Source organism: Panthera onca, chromosome A1, assembly GCF_046562875.1.
Source record: "Panthera onca isolate mPanOnc1 chromosome A1, mPanOnc1 haplotype 2, whole genome shotgun sequence".
Lineage (NCBI taxonomy): Eukaryota > Metazoa > Chordata > Mammalia > Carnivora > Felidae > Panthera > Panthera onca.
In genome coordinates this window covers 81,311,367-81,325,255 of record NC_138339.1, presented here as the reverse complement: position 1 = coordinate 81,325,255, position 13,889 = coordinate 81,311,367, and positions in this window count along the sequence as shown.

The window sequence follows — 13,889 nt, the reverse complement described above, 5'->3', positions numbered from 1 at the left end:
AAGAAAAGTGACAAGAAGAATCATAGATCATTTATTTATTGGACAAAGTACTCAGAGTTCTTTTCCTTGGTAAAGCAGCAATTAAGATGGGTTTTATTATGCTCAGCATGTGTGTTTGCCTGGTTTAAAATGTTTACATATTTACTGGCAAGGCACTAATGAAAATAAATCAGTTCGAAGGACTTTTATCTCCCTGTCTGTGGAACACTGTGAAAGTTGCATTTTTAATGGATGATGACCACAGTTGTTTTTAGGATTCCTGAATGAAGTCATGAAGTCTCAAAAATTTTGGAACCCAAAGTTTTGACTCATGTTACAATTTGAGCAACTGCTTTGCTTTATAGAAAAGAGTTCGGTCTAATTTTGACCAAGGCTGTGGATTATTTCTTACAAGTCGGAGGCTCATTTCCTGGGGATAATATTTTAAAGCCTCATAACTAAGGCAATACTTTAGTTAGACTTACTTAAATTATGAGGAAAGATCCACCCAGGTCACTTTAGGGCACCATTTCTCAAATCAGGTATCCTACCCTACACTTTAGCAGTTACATGTGCTGTAACATAAAGGCTTCAGGGCCCTCTGCTAAGTAGGATTAAAGTTTCTTCCTTCCTTCCTTCCTTCCTTCCTTCCTTCCTTCCTTCCTTCCTTTCTTCCTTCTTTCCTTCCTTCCTTCCTTCCTTCCTTCCTTCCTTCCTTCCTTCCTCCTTCCCTCTCTCTCTCTTTCTTTCTTTCTTTCTTTCTCTCTTCTTGTAGCAAGATTTTTAAGAGACTTAAATGTGCAAATGGATATTGTGACTAATCAAGAAAGGACATGGCATTCAGCATTTCCCAGACTATTATCAAGCAGTATCTACTTACATCTCTCAGAATTCTGTTTCTCAGAACACGGTTAGGGAAAAGCTGCCTGGAGTGATAGGCTTCCTTATAAACTGGCAGTCAGCCTCTCTGGACCCTGGTCTTCCAGAAGGCCATCACCATGCCATATTCAAGAGCAGGGCCCATGACCCACTCTTCTGTGCGACTCGTGTTTGTACTCATTGAGAGAGAGGATCCAATGGAGTTTGCTGGCCACTATCCAGTCTGGGGCACTTTTATTGAGATGTCTTAAACCAAAGTGCCTCAGAGCAGTTTGGCTTTTATACATGATCCTTTGGCCTTAGCACAAATCTCTGGACCAATTAGCTGTGGCCAAGGTAGTAATATCAAGTGGCCAAATCCACAGAATTTTAGTGCTGTTGTTCTTTACATGGAGGCTATAATAGGTAGTTAAGTTTTAAGGGCTATTCTGATTCCATCTTCATGTAAGATATTCATTCATTCATTTATTCAGCAAGCATTATTGGATACCTATCATGTATACTTAACATGAACACCATGTTACACTCTGGGGATACAAACATGAGTAAGATATCTTTCTGTTTCCCAAGCAGCTTGGTTGTCCTTGTTTGTTTCATAGGATACTCTTTGGATGTACAACGAACTGCTCCATTTTGAAAGCCAATATAGGTGGTTGAAATATATACATACCTCCTTGTTATTTTCCTGTTACTATTTGATCTAATCTTTGGTCTGAATGTTCTGCAGTATTCCCCCAGAGAAACCAGCAGCGGGCATGGCTCGCACAGATGTGGGGCATCAGGAATGCAGTACTTTTGGTTGATTAATTGATAACATGATTATGGTCTCTTTCCCATGTGGGGGACATGGTGCTGCCTGATGCTGTCTTCTTTTCTACTGTGCATGCTCAGAACAGGCATCCCAGATGGTCCTTGATTGATTGATTGTAAGACAGGAGAGGGACACAGTGGCAGCATGTGTAGCACTGCCAGAAGGAACACATCTGTAGCAGCTGTGTGGATCGTTGCTCTCAGTGAGCTGTTCTTTTCTGGGCTGAAGTGCAGGTCTTCATGAAGAAGAAAAGACCAGGGTGACAGAAAAATTAATTTGTTCTCTAATCTGAGTTTACAAGGATCCTGGCTCATGGCTTACTATGCTTGAAGTTCACTACTCCCAGTGTAGGGAGATCCCTATAGCTATTGGCTTCTCATTAAATATGTTGTATATTACATGGAGGAACATCAGCAAGTTAAACATCTATTTGGGTTAAAAAAGGGAAAGATTCCCACCTGGAAAATTTAAATATATCTGTTAGAGTCCACTTCACAGTTAAAGAAAGTTGTGATATCTTGTGATAGAAATGGCAAGATTACTGAATTTAGTGTTGATGTTTCACTAGTTGCTTAAAAGGTTGTTAAGGGTTGCTCGCCATTTATAGCCAGATAGAGATAGCGGATGGTGGAAGACACTCTCCCTGGGTCTTCTCCTAAGAACCCCACCACTCATTCTTTTTTTGGTAGCATTCTTCAAAGCAACAATCTCATGCACTGTTCTTTATTGATTCATTGGGTAACTGCTGACTCCAGAACTAAATGATTACACTGCTTTTCCTTTGGTCAGTTCTTTGCTTATCTGTTCTTCACAGTTCTCTAACAGGTTTCTCACCATGTGGAAGGTGCTGTGCAAGCCACCCGGAGAAATACAGCAGTGCACAAAGTATGCTCCCTGCCATCTGCTGATAGGTATCCAACTGAACATAATACAAGACGTGTGTGATACGTTCCACACAAAGTGGTGTAAAGGAAATTGCAACGGCTTTGTAGAATATGATCATGAGTAGGCAGATTCTGGCCACTGATGCATTATTGTGGACTTGTATGTAAATGTGCTACATAAGGACCCTGAGCAATATCATGGCAACCTCATGTTTCATACACATGAAACTCCTATTACTGAATTCTTTCAGGAATGCATTTTGCAACTTCTGTACATTCTTGAAGCAAAGGCCTTAACACTATAGCTTTTGTTCCTTTGGGACCATTCAACTTCTGGGAATGTCAGTGGGCACTTGGTATATTATAGGCCATCACCAGCCTCCAGCATGAAGGACTTAGTGGAGGGCTCATTTTCATTCACAAATGGGCCTTCCCCTTCTCCTTCTCGGTCATTTACTTCCTTGCTTCTTCAAATACTTAGAGCACAATCTGAGCACTCCATAACACCTTATCAATGAAGTTTGATGCTGCTTCTTTACATTTGCAGTACAGTTCTAAAGTTTAAAATTGAATGATAAAGACCCACTCCACAATCATGAATACCAGATCATATTGCTTACTTTTCAAAAATGTCTCCTTTCAGTTTATCTTTGCTTCTACTGACTCAAAGTTCCATAAAATACATTTAAGAGATCTTCTTCCATTTTAACAACTTGCCCAGACTGGGGATATCAGATTCCTCTTCTTTCCATCTGCTGGAGGAACAGTTATCCATTGTGCTGCACCTTATATACTTTTACAAAATACTGGTACCCAGGACCCACCCACAGAGATTCTCATTTATTGGTTGGAGGTAGAGTTCAGAATCAAGTATTTCTTTTTTACTGAGATATAATTGCCATATTATTTTAGTTTTAGGTGTACAACATAATGATTTGATGTTTGTATACATTATGAGATGATCACCACAATTAGTCTATTTAACATCCATCACCATACATAGTTACAATTTTTCTCTTGTGATAAAATCTTTCAGGATCTAACCTCTTAGCAATGTTCAAATATACAATACAGTGGTTACTAACTGTAGTCACCATGCGTCACATCCCCGTGACTTATTTATTTCACAATCCGAAATTTGACCACCTTCACCTATTTTCCTTACCCCCTACTGCTCGCCTCTGGCAACCATCAGTCTGTTCCCTGTATCTATAAGTTTGTGATTTTGTTTTGCATTTTTGTTTGTTTGTTTCTAAGAATACAGTATTTTTTTTTAATTCCCTAAGTGGTTGTAGAGCCAGGCTTGAGAACCACTGTGTCAGTGCTAAAACCTGTTCAGAACCAGTGAATATCTCTAAATCCAGCGGTTGAGGTCCAGTTTTGTTAATCAGGAGGCAGATTTTTTCCAGCAGCTTTGGAACAAAGACTGCTATGGATATCCAGAACATTCTTCTGCCCCATTGCTGAATTACCCCTAGATTAAGGATATTTACTTTTTTGTTTGTTTCTGCTTTAAAGCAACCCACCCACCCAGTTACCCCTGTGGCTAATATATACAAAACTTTAATGAAAGTTAAAAAAAAAAAAGTTAAACCCTTGTTTAAGACACTATTGCTATTTTCTGGGCAAATTGTCAGAATGAATATTCAAATCTATGATAACTATGTAAATGACACTCCATGGAGTTGTGCAGTGCACAGCCTGCACAACCACACCCTGTGACCCATCACATTCTTGCTTTTCTTGTTTAAACAAGTCATGACCTGAATTAGTGATCTGGAGACTGTTGGCCTCAGATGACACACTGGCAGGCTGGTTTAGGCATAGTATCTAAGATAAAAGGCAACTTCAAAGTCTGAGATGATGGGTTAAGATGTTCTCAAAAGGCTCCCTGCCTCATGACTCTGTCATGTTGCTTAATTTATCCCAGGTTGCCAGGGAAATGAATTCAAAGTTGACCAGTACAGTGCCTAGAAGCTGTGTATGAATAATAAATAAATTGATGGCAAATATGTCTTTGCTTGACAACCCTGGATGGCTTTATTTGCTTTTGCAAAGCTAAAGACTGACATAACCTGCTCAGCCTCAGCACAATTGCTAAGTAAGCCAGGCTTATTTTCAAATTTCTCAACATCTTCTTTTTATGTCCCATTCTTTATGGAAGTGAACACCAAGAAAAAGCAGGTGTGTTACTCATGGAATATTCTGATAGAAGCATTTAGCTCTGTACCTCTCTGCTTGGCCAGTGAATTCTATGGATGGAATCTCATGTAGCTGCATGTAAGTGAGCTCTGGTAGTATAGCTGTGCTGTTCACTAAAATCTTCTGCGGTGATGGAAATGGCCTATAATGTGCTTTCCAATAAACTATAGGTAGATATCCCTAACCATATATGGCTACTGAGCACTTGAAATATGGCTAGGGAAACTGAGGAATTAAATTTCTAATTGTAAATACTTTTAGTTAATTAAAATTTAAATTTAAACAGCTACACATGTCTAATGGCTATCATATTAGACAATACAGGTCTGAAAGATAGGTCTTATCTAGAGGGGAAGGTAACTAATATTGTGTATCTTCAAACTGTCAGGAACATTCTTTTTTATTATCTTATTTGATCTTCATAAGGCCTCACAAGGTAGATTTTATCATCCCCATTTTATAGACTGAAAATAACTGAGTCCCAGAGAATCAATTGTCTGAGATCTGTGACTAAAAAGGATCAAATCAGCATTCAAACAGGTTTCTTTGGTTCTAAAGCCTGCACTTGAAATTTACTTGGGGAAGTAGTCTTCACTGTTAGAAACCAAAATTCACAATAAAAGCAATCATGACAACTACTAAAATACTCCTCGAAACATGTGCTCTGTCCTTTCTATTTCCTTTTTTCATCAGATTAAAATTGGGCTTGCGGTCCACTGGGTTGCTCAGTCAAAGCGTCAGACTCTTGATTTTGGCTCAGGTCATGATCTCATGGTTTGTGAATTTGAACATCATATCGGGCTCTGTACTTGACAGCATGGAGCCTGCTTGAGATTCTCTCTCTTTCTCTCTCTGCCCCTGCCCCGCTTGTGCTTGCAATATCTCTCAAAAATAAATGAACATTGAAAAAAATTGGGACTTAAGTACACTGAATAGAACCATCAGAAAGAATCTCACATATTGGTAGCTGCTTAGGACTGAGCAGAGATATATCAGGGAGTTGTCAGTTTCTTTTCATTAAAGCCCAAACTCTGCCATACCAGACCTCTGCTGAATTGGTTATCTCCCCACCCCTACTACATCTCTTCCTTTATTTCTTAAGATGCCCAGAGTCCATATTTATGGTCCTTTCTCCTATGCTCTCCTTTGTTCATGGTTCTTACCCATATCTAGTGAATATGTGTTCATCATCTAGGCAATGGTTCTTAGCCCTGGCTACATCAGGAGTAACTGGTGCACTTTTAAAAACTCAGCTGCCAGAGATTCACTCAAACAAACTGAATGTGGATTTCTGAGAGTTGGGTCCAACCATCAGTATTTTTTAAAGTTTCCCAAGGGACTGTAATGTGCAGGCAGGGCTAAGAAGCCCAGCCCTTATTGATTGGTCATCTGCCTGTATCATAGAGTTTTGCTGATTCCAGACTTTTTGAACTCAGAGCACTAGGTAGGTGAGTATTGTAGGTGGAAAAGGGTGGGTGTTGTGGATGGTAAGTAATAAGTACTTGGAAAAGTATCAGAAGGTAAAGAAGACAAAAGAGTTGTGGTAAGGGGTCCTAGGAAGGCTTCTGTCACAGCCATTGTAGATGGGTAGAGTTTAGGAAACGCTGATGGGAGAAAGAGCTTTAAGATAAATAATCTATATTGGCATTGCTTCTGTTCAACATCATTTGTTGAGAACCTTTTGCACCAGCTCCTGTCATAGGGGCACAAAGATAGAAGGAAAAAAAAAAAGGTCCCTGCCATGTAATAAATTACAAGTGTAGAATTAATAAAAAGAAGAGAAAAATAAGAAAGACCTGACCAAATAAGAATAATCCTTATTTAACTGCTTGTGTGTACCATTTGCCATTATTACTCAGCACAAGTAGCTTTATACACATCATTAAATATGTGTTGGGCTATCTTTGTTGTAACTTGTATTCAGTTGCAGCAGTAGCCTCTGTTTATAACTTCTTAGCCTTTATGTGGTCTGTTTGTGAAGAGTTTAAACAAATTGAAAGGAGACTTCCACCTGCAACTTCCCTTAAGTATTATGTGTGAAGTAAATGTCTATAATAGTTTTTGGCAAATGCATTAAATAAGTCTTCTCATCTTCTTATACACCCCCCCACACACACACCCGCCTTGCCAATCCTTGGCCCCACCACATCACACCTAACACATTTTTCTAATCATAGCCTAAATCAAAGTATTTTTCTGTGCTTTGATGGGATAGAAATGGAAGAATTAAAGAGAAACTTCTCTAGTAGTAAGGGTCACAGGGCATCTGTGTTGGGGGGATGGGGAGCCCACAGTCCTTCTGTCCACTAGAAGCAGCATTAAGTACATCTCCACGGTTTCATGCCTGCTTGTCATGTGCTTCAACATCAGAATTCACTTGGAAACCTGTCTTAATTTTAGCATGTGTGTAGTGTTTGGGGTAAGGCTTCCCACCAGGAGATCATGGAAGCATAGAGGATGGCAAGCACTCCTATTCACTGAGCACTGACTTCCTCTTCACACCAGTGTTAACAAATAACATCAACAAAGCATAAATTTGTTCCGCCTGTTTTGGTGCTTTGTATAAATGGTATCATAGAATGTGTATGGCTTTTATGTCTGGCTTCTTTCCTTTAACACATTTGTGAGATTCATTCATTTTGTTGGGTGTAACTGTAGATCATTTACCTTCATAACTGTAGTGTTTTCCACTGTGTGAATAAACTCAAATATATTTATACATTCAACTGTTGATGGACGTTTGGGTAGCTTTCAGGTTGAGGCTATTACAATTGCTGCTATGAACAATCTGATACATGTAGTTCTGTGAATGTATATATGTATTTCTGTTGGGAATATACCTAGAAGTGGAGCTGTCAGATAATAGGATATGTGAGCAGTTTAAATAGATAACTTGCCAAACAGATTTCCAGAGTAGTTGCACTGATTCTCTGGTCCATCAGCAGTGTATGAGAGTTATGGTGCCTCTCTTTGTTCCTTTCCATCTTCTCATTTTAGGCATTCTGGTATATGTCCAGGATGCAGTATGGTTTAATTTGCATTTTCTTAGTGATTATGGAAGTTGAGCACCTGTTGTATTCGTTGGCCATATACAAGTAATTTTTGCCACTTGTTCTAACACGATTATTCTAATAACATATAGACAAATTTCTTATCCTATTTTTTTCTCTAGCTATTTTCATACCCCCCCCCTTTTTTTAACCAATATAATGTCATTGGGAAAATAAGTTCCCTCCTTTTAGGCTAATCTAATACAGTTGTTTTCTTAAATTGTTGTTACCTGGTAGTAAAGTGAACAACATTTGTTCTCTCAAAACAAGAGGAAGATTTCACTAAAATTAAATAACCTGATATATAGTAAGTGTGAACAGATTCAAGGAAGATTATGCATAGTCATTTTGGAATTTGAATAACTAATGTAAGTCTTTGGATGAGATAAAATATTTTACATCAATTATATCTTCCTCAAAAGGCAGTCAGCCTTAATACTAAGAGAAGGAACAAGCCTAGAGAAGAACCCATCCTGATGGAACTTGCTTTCTAAATGACAATGCTGTTCTAGAGTTGATATGATATTGATAAATTTGATTTAAATCAAATGAGCTATTGTTTAATAGGCCTTTTATATTATTGGAATTCAAGGCTGCCAAGCTCTTCTGTGAAGTGCAGTCATGGAACTTCAGAGAAGCCTTCCATGGTTAGGTGAGTTGGATAAACTCATTAAACTAACAGAGTTATTGGAGCATTCTGGGCTCTGCTAAAGACCACACGGGCAGTGTGACAGCCAAGAAAAGAAAGGCTAGAGAATAGTAGGAACCACAGAAATAAAATAAGCTAGGTTGTCTGGCCCTGTCCTCATTTTCTTATTTTAAGCAAATACCTAGTGTATTTATTGCCTGACAATGACTGACAAAGGTATATAAAAAGTTCTGGCTCTTGGAGTGCCTGGGTGGCATGGTCACTTGAGCAGCCACCTTTGGCTCACGTCATGATCTCATGGTTTGTGAGTTCGAGCCCCACATCAGGTTTGCTGTTGTCACCACAGAGCCCACTTCAGATCCTCTGCCCCCTCTCTCTCTGCCCACCCCTGCTCTCTCCCTCAAAAATAAATAAACATTAAAAAAGAAAAATACTGGCTCTCCTTTTTGGAGAAAACAATTTAGTTGGTTGTATATTGCTGACTGAAACGTCATGTCCTTTGAGGCATCAATGGGATTTAAACTGATCCCAAGTCTTTCCAAATTGCTTGCTTAGTTATTTTTCTATACAGAGAATATTTTTATAAAAATGTATAATTCAAGGAACAGATTTCTCAAGGGCTTGAATGCCTTTGAATGCACTACTGCATTGACCAAACGTGAACACAATGCAGATCTCTCGTCACTTGTGATATACTGGGCATTGCGGCTCGACTGTCTACTCTCTCATCCCTATGTCTCTCAATCTATCATTACTGCCATACCATTTGAGTTTTGGAGGATTTGAGATTTGGGAGTGGACTTTAAGAAATAGATGTATACTTGAAATGTTTATCTTTTGGCATCTTATCAAGAACTTGCTAACATAGGTCCTGCATAGGGAAGAGGAAGAAATGAGAGGAAAATTATGAGAGAAGAAATGAGTTAGAGCCCCAGTTTTACAGTTCAGTCCTGATTCTGCCCAAAAAATTTAATGAAAGAATAACTCCTGAAAGGTGTGTGTGTATATACATACATATATATATATGTGTGTGTGTGTGTGTATATATATATATATATATATATATATGCATGTATATACATACACAGATATATATATATTTACTTCTTGTCCTAGGGTATCACAAATTTGAGGGTAAAATGTATTTTGGAACATCAAAAAATGTGTTGAAATAGAGTTTCTGCCATTATAAAATTTGTCCTTAGATCCAATATCAGGTGTGTGTGTGTGTGTGTGTGTGTGTCCATTTTCACCCATTACTTCATGGAGATGATGGGTGTGACAACAAAGAGGAAACGAGACAGTTATTTCTCCTGGTCACTGGCCTTTGCTTTTAAAATTTCTTCTGGTCTTTCAAACTGGTATGTTTCCCTCTGCCTCTAAATGGTTCATGTTTCAAAAACATTTTGAGAGAATTGTTACACTGTGTTTTCCACTCCATGGTGAAAATCTCTAGCTGTTATGTCCTAGAGAAACTTGGTATGAGTGATGAACAGGAATGAAGGGTCCACAGAAGAGACCACCTGATGGATCTAGCTTGAGTCCTAGACCTGTTCTCTGACACCACCCTCTTTTCTCCATCCCTTCTGGAAGTGCCTGAGTTATACCATCATCGGCAGTTAACTCTTTGTGCTTTAAGGAAGGAGAGATGAGAATCTGTTTGACTTTTGCTGAAGTTAGTCTATTACCACCTTGAGGTAGTAGCAGATGTTAACTACCTGGAAGGCACAATGACCTTTGATTTGAAAGAAACCAGCGCTTTAAAGTTTCAGATAATTATGTTTGAGATAATTCACAGCTGGTCTGGGGCCTTTGCCTCTTTCATTGACAGTAAGCCATATTTTAACTCATCCCCAGATGTACAAAGTCTATGCATTGACTCAGTGAGTCATTAACTGCCTTTAAAGTTTCATTAAAAGCAGAGACATTGCTAAAGAGCTTGTATTAGTCACCCTTTGATCCAAGTTCAGTTAGACATTTGAGGAGAGAATTGATAACGTAACAAATGATGTCAAAAGAGAGAGGCTAATGTAGCTATCGGAGTCTCCACTGTTCAGGTCCAACAAATACTGAAAAATTTGTTGGAATGGCATCCAGTCAGCAAGTGTGATATGCTGCAGGGGGGATGGATATTATATTACTGAATATGATAGTTTGTGTGAGCTCACATGTTTGTCCTGTCTCCTCCTCCTTTCCCGATCTTCCCTTCTAGGTCATTCGATGCTGTCACCCCTTCCACATAAATAGCACATCTGCTCAAGACATAGGGTTTATTTTGAAGGACACAGGTAATTCAAAAGCTATTCATGTTTGAATAGTACTTACCTAATTTAAATAGCCCAGCAATGATGAAATACTAGCATAGCAGAATCTAAAATAGTTTGGCCCAGCTTATTAAGTTGTTATGATGCACATTACAGGCTCATTTGCTATAATTAATTAGTGAAGAGAGGATAGAGCTTCAGCCTTAATTGCTTCTATCTCACAAATGTTTTTGAGGAGAGTTCATTTATTAAGAGGAGCCTAACTGAGAAGAATACATAGGCAAAAAGTTCTTTCTTTTGTTCTTTCTTCACTTCATATATTTTTCCAATGCTATTATTTAAAATAATTTTTTTTAAAGCTCTAAGTAGAAGCAAGTGTTGTGTTCCTTTGCCAAGCAGTCTTTTTCACTAAACTGACATTTCCTAAAATATCATCTTTACATGCAGTGTGTTTTTCTCCCACTAGCTGCTGGCTGACCTTTGTGCTTTAACTCTTTCGAATCCTTAGAACATTTAGGAGATAGAGTTGGAAGCCATGATGGGATTCATTTTCTCTCTCTCCTTGTCAAGCCTCCAGAGCAGGATAAGATGATAAGTACAGTCAAAACAGCAATACAAAACCCATAGAATAGATGTACCACGTGTTGATATCAGTCCCCTGAACTAGTATTATTATTTTTTATGGATATTCATTTTTTACATGTCAACATGCAAACAGTAATAATTCTTTCATTATTTAGCTATAAAAAATTTTTGAAATGGCTCTTTACATATATTATTTCATTTAGTCATCTTCTAAACACTGAAGCTGGCTGGGAGAGATGCTGTTCCTCTCCGTTTACAAATAATGGAACTGAGATTGGAAGATGCTAAGGGATTTGGCTGAGAGCACGCACCTGTTTAGTGGCCACCAGAAACAGGCCTGACTTCTGATAGTTGGCACATATCCCTCTGTACTGTTGTTGTTAAAGATTTTAAACATGCAGGAATTAGACAAAACTGATACCCACATATCTACCTCCTTGGATTTAACAAATGTTAGCCTTCTATTTATTTGCCTCAGACCATTTTTGTTTTGGCGTTTGTAATCAAGCATTGTGAGTGCATCTAATACTGTCCTTCCTTGATCTCTTTTCCCATTCCTCCTTCCCTCCCTCAAGAGTCCCACAGTCCTGAATTTGTTGGGAAGCATTCCCATGCAAGTTTTCAGATTTTACTCTGTATGTATCTATCCATGAACATATATAGTATTATGCTGTGCCTTAAAATTTCACACATATGGAATCATACATACCATGTCACAACTTCAGTTTGGTCCTATGTCTTCAGTAGTGTGTTTCCAAAATTTATCCATGTAAATCTAGTTCATTCATTTCAACAGGTGCATAGTATCCCATTGTATGAACACACCATGTTTATTCATCCATTCCTTGTTTATGGACATTGGGGTTATTGTCCATTTCCCCCTATTTTAAAAAGTGCAGTAAAGAATATCTTTGTGACTTTCCCTTGGCCAAAGGTACAATAATTTCTCTAGGTCTGAAGGATATATCAGAACTTTAATTAATGTGCACATTTGCAGCTTTCCTGGGTATTAGTGTATTTTTCTCCAAAGCATTTGTACCAATTTGTTCTGCCACAGAAGGTACATAAATTTTTTTTCCCCATATTCTTTACTACAGTTGGAGTTATTAGCTTTCATACTGTTCTCCCCCGGCCTCTTCATTCCATTGGTGTATAATGATTTCTCCTTGTTTTAATTTGATCCTTATGTTTGCCTGTCTTTTCTTATATTTATTGGTTGTTGAGATCTCTTCTTCAACAAATTGTCTGATTATATTATTTGATTTGTTTCCCTATTGAACTTCTTGCATTAATCATTATTTGTAAGAATTTCACATATATTCTGGATATTTTAGCAATTATATCTTCTCCCAATCTGTGACTTGTCTCAGCATTGTTTATGGTGCCTTTCTTGTAGTACAGAAGATTTTTATTGTAATGTGCAATATGATTTATCAATATTTTCCCTTGCATTTATAGTATTCTGCCTTTAAAGAAATCTTCCTTGGATTGATGTGATAAAAATATTCACCTATTTTTTTTAAAGGCTTAAAGATTTATAGGTATTATAATAATTTTGAACTTATTTTTATGGATGGTGAGAGGTAGAAACCTACTTTTCCTTTTCCTTCATGGATAACCAGTTATTCCAGTGACATTTATTAAATAATCCATATTTTAACTTTTGATTTTTTAATTTAGTTTTTATTTTCTATCAAATGTATGTACAAAATACAAATACTCAAGAATTCTACAGTCTATTTTAAAAATGAAAAATTGGAGTTCCCTTCTATTTCCTGCACCCCAGATACAAACACTATTTTATTCTTTTAGACTTTATAAAGTAAAAACAAACAAACACTTTTATCTCTTAATAGTATGCTCGTGATAACAGCTCTTAATTTGTTACATCGGGTCATTATTCTTTAACTTTAAACTTTGGAAGATGAGAGGTTTTTTTAGTTTGTTTGCATTCTCCTAAAATAGTGTTACTGTAATTTTGGTTTAATAAATATTCCATATTTACATTATTTCCATTATGTAAACTACTTACAAATGTACTATGTACTACTACAGTTTAATTACTTTTCTTTTCCTGCATATTTTTGGTTTGTTTTTATCGGAGTTATAGTCTTATTTTATTCATATATTTATTTTTTGTGTTCTTAACATAATTAGCTCCAAACTTCCTCTTATGCAAATCTCCTCTCATGTTCAAACACTTCCATTTTCTGACAATGTCATCTTTTAAAAATTATTTTAATTGAGAAAAAAATGACATATAACAAATTAGTTTCAGGTGTCAACATGATTCAATATTTGTATACATTGAGAAATGATAACTACATTGAGTCTAGTTAACATTCATCACCTCACATAGTTACAGTTCTTTTTCTTGTGATAAAAACTTCTAAGATCTACTCTCTTAGCAAATTTCAAATATATAATATGGTATTATTCATCACAGTCACCATGCTGTACATATATTCCCATGACTTATTTATTTTATAACTGGAAGTTTGTACCTTTTGACTCTGTTCACCCATTTCACCTGTCCCCTAACTCTCCTACATATAAATGAGATTAAATAGTATTTGTCTTTCTCTG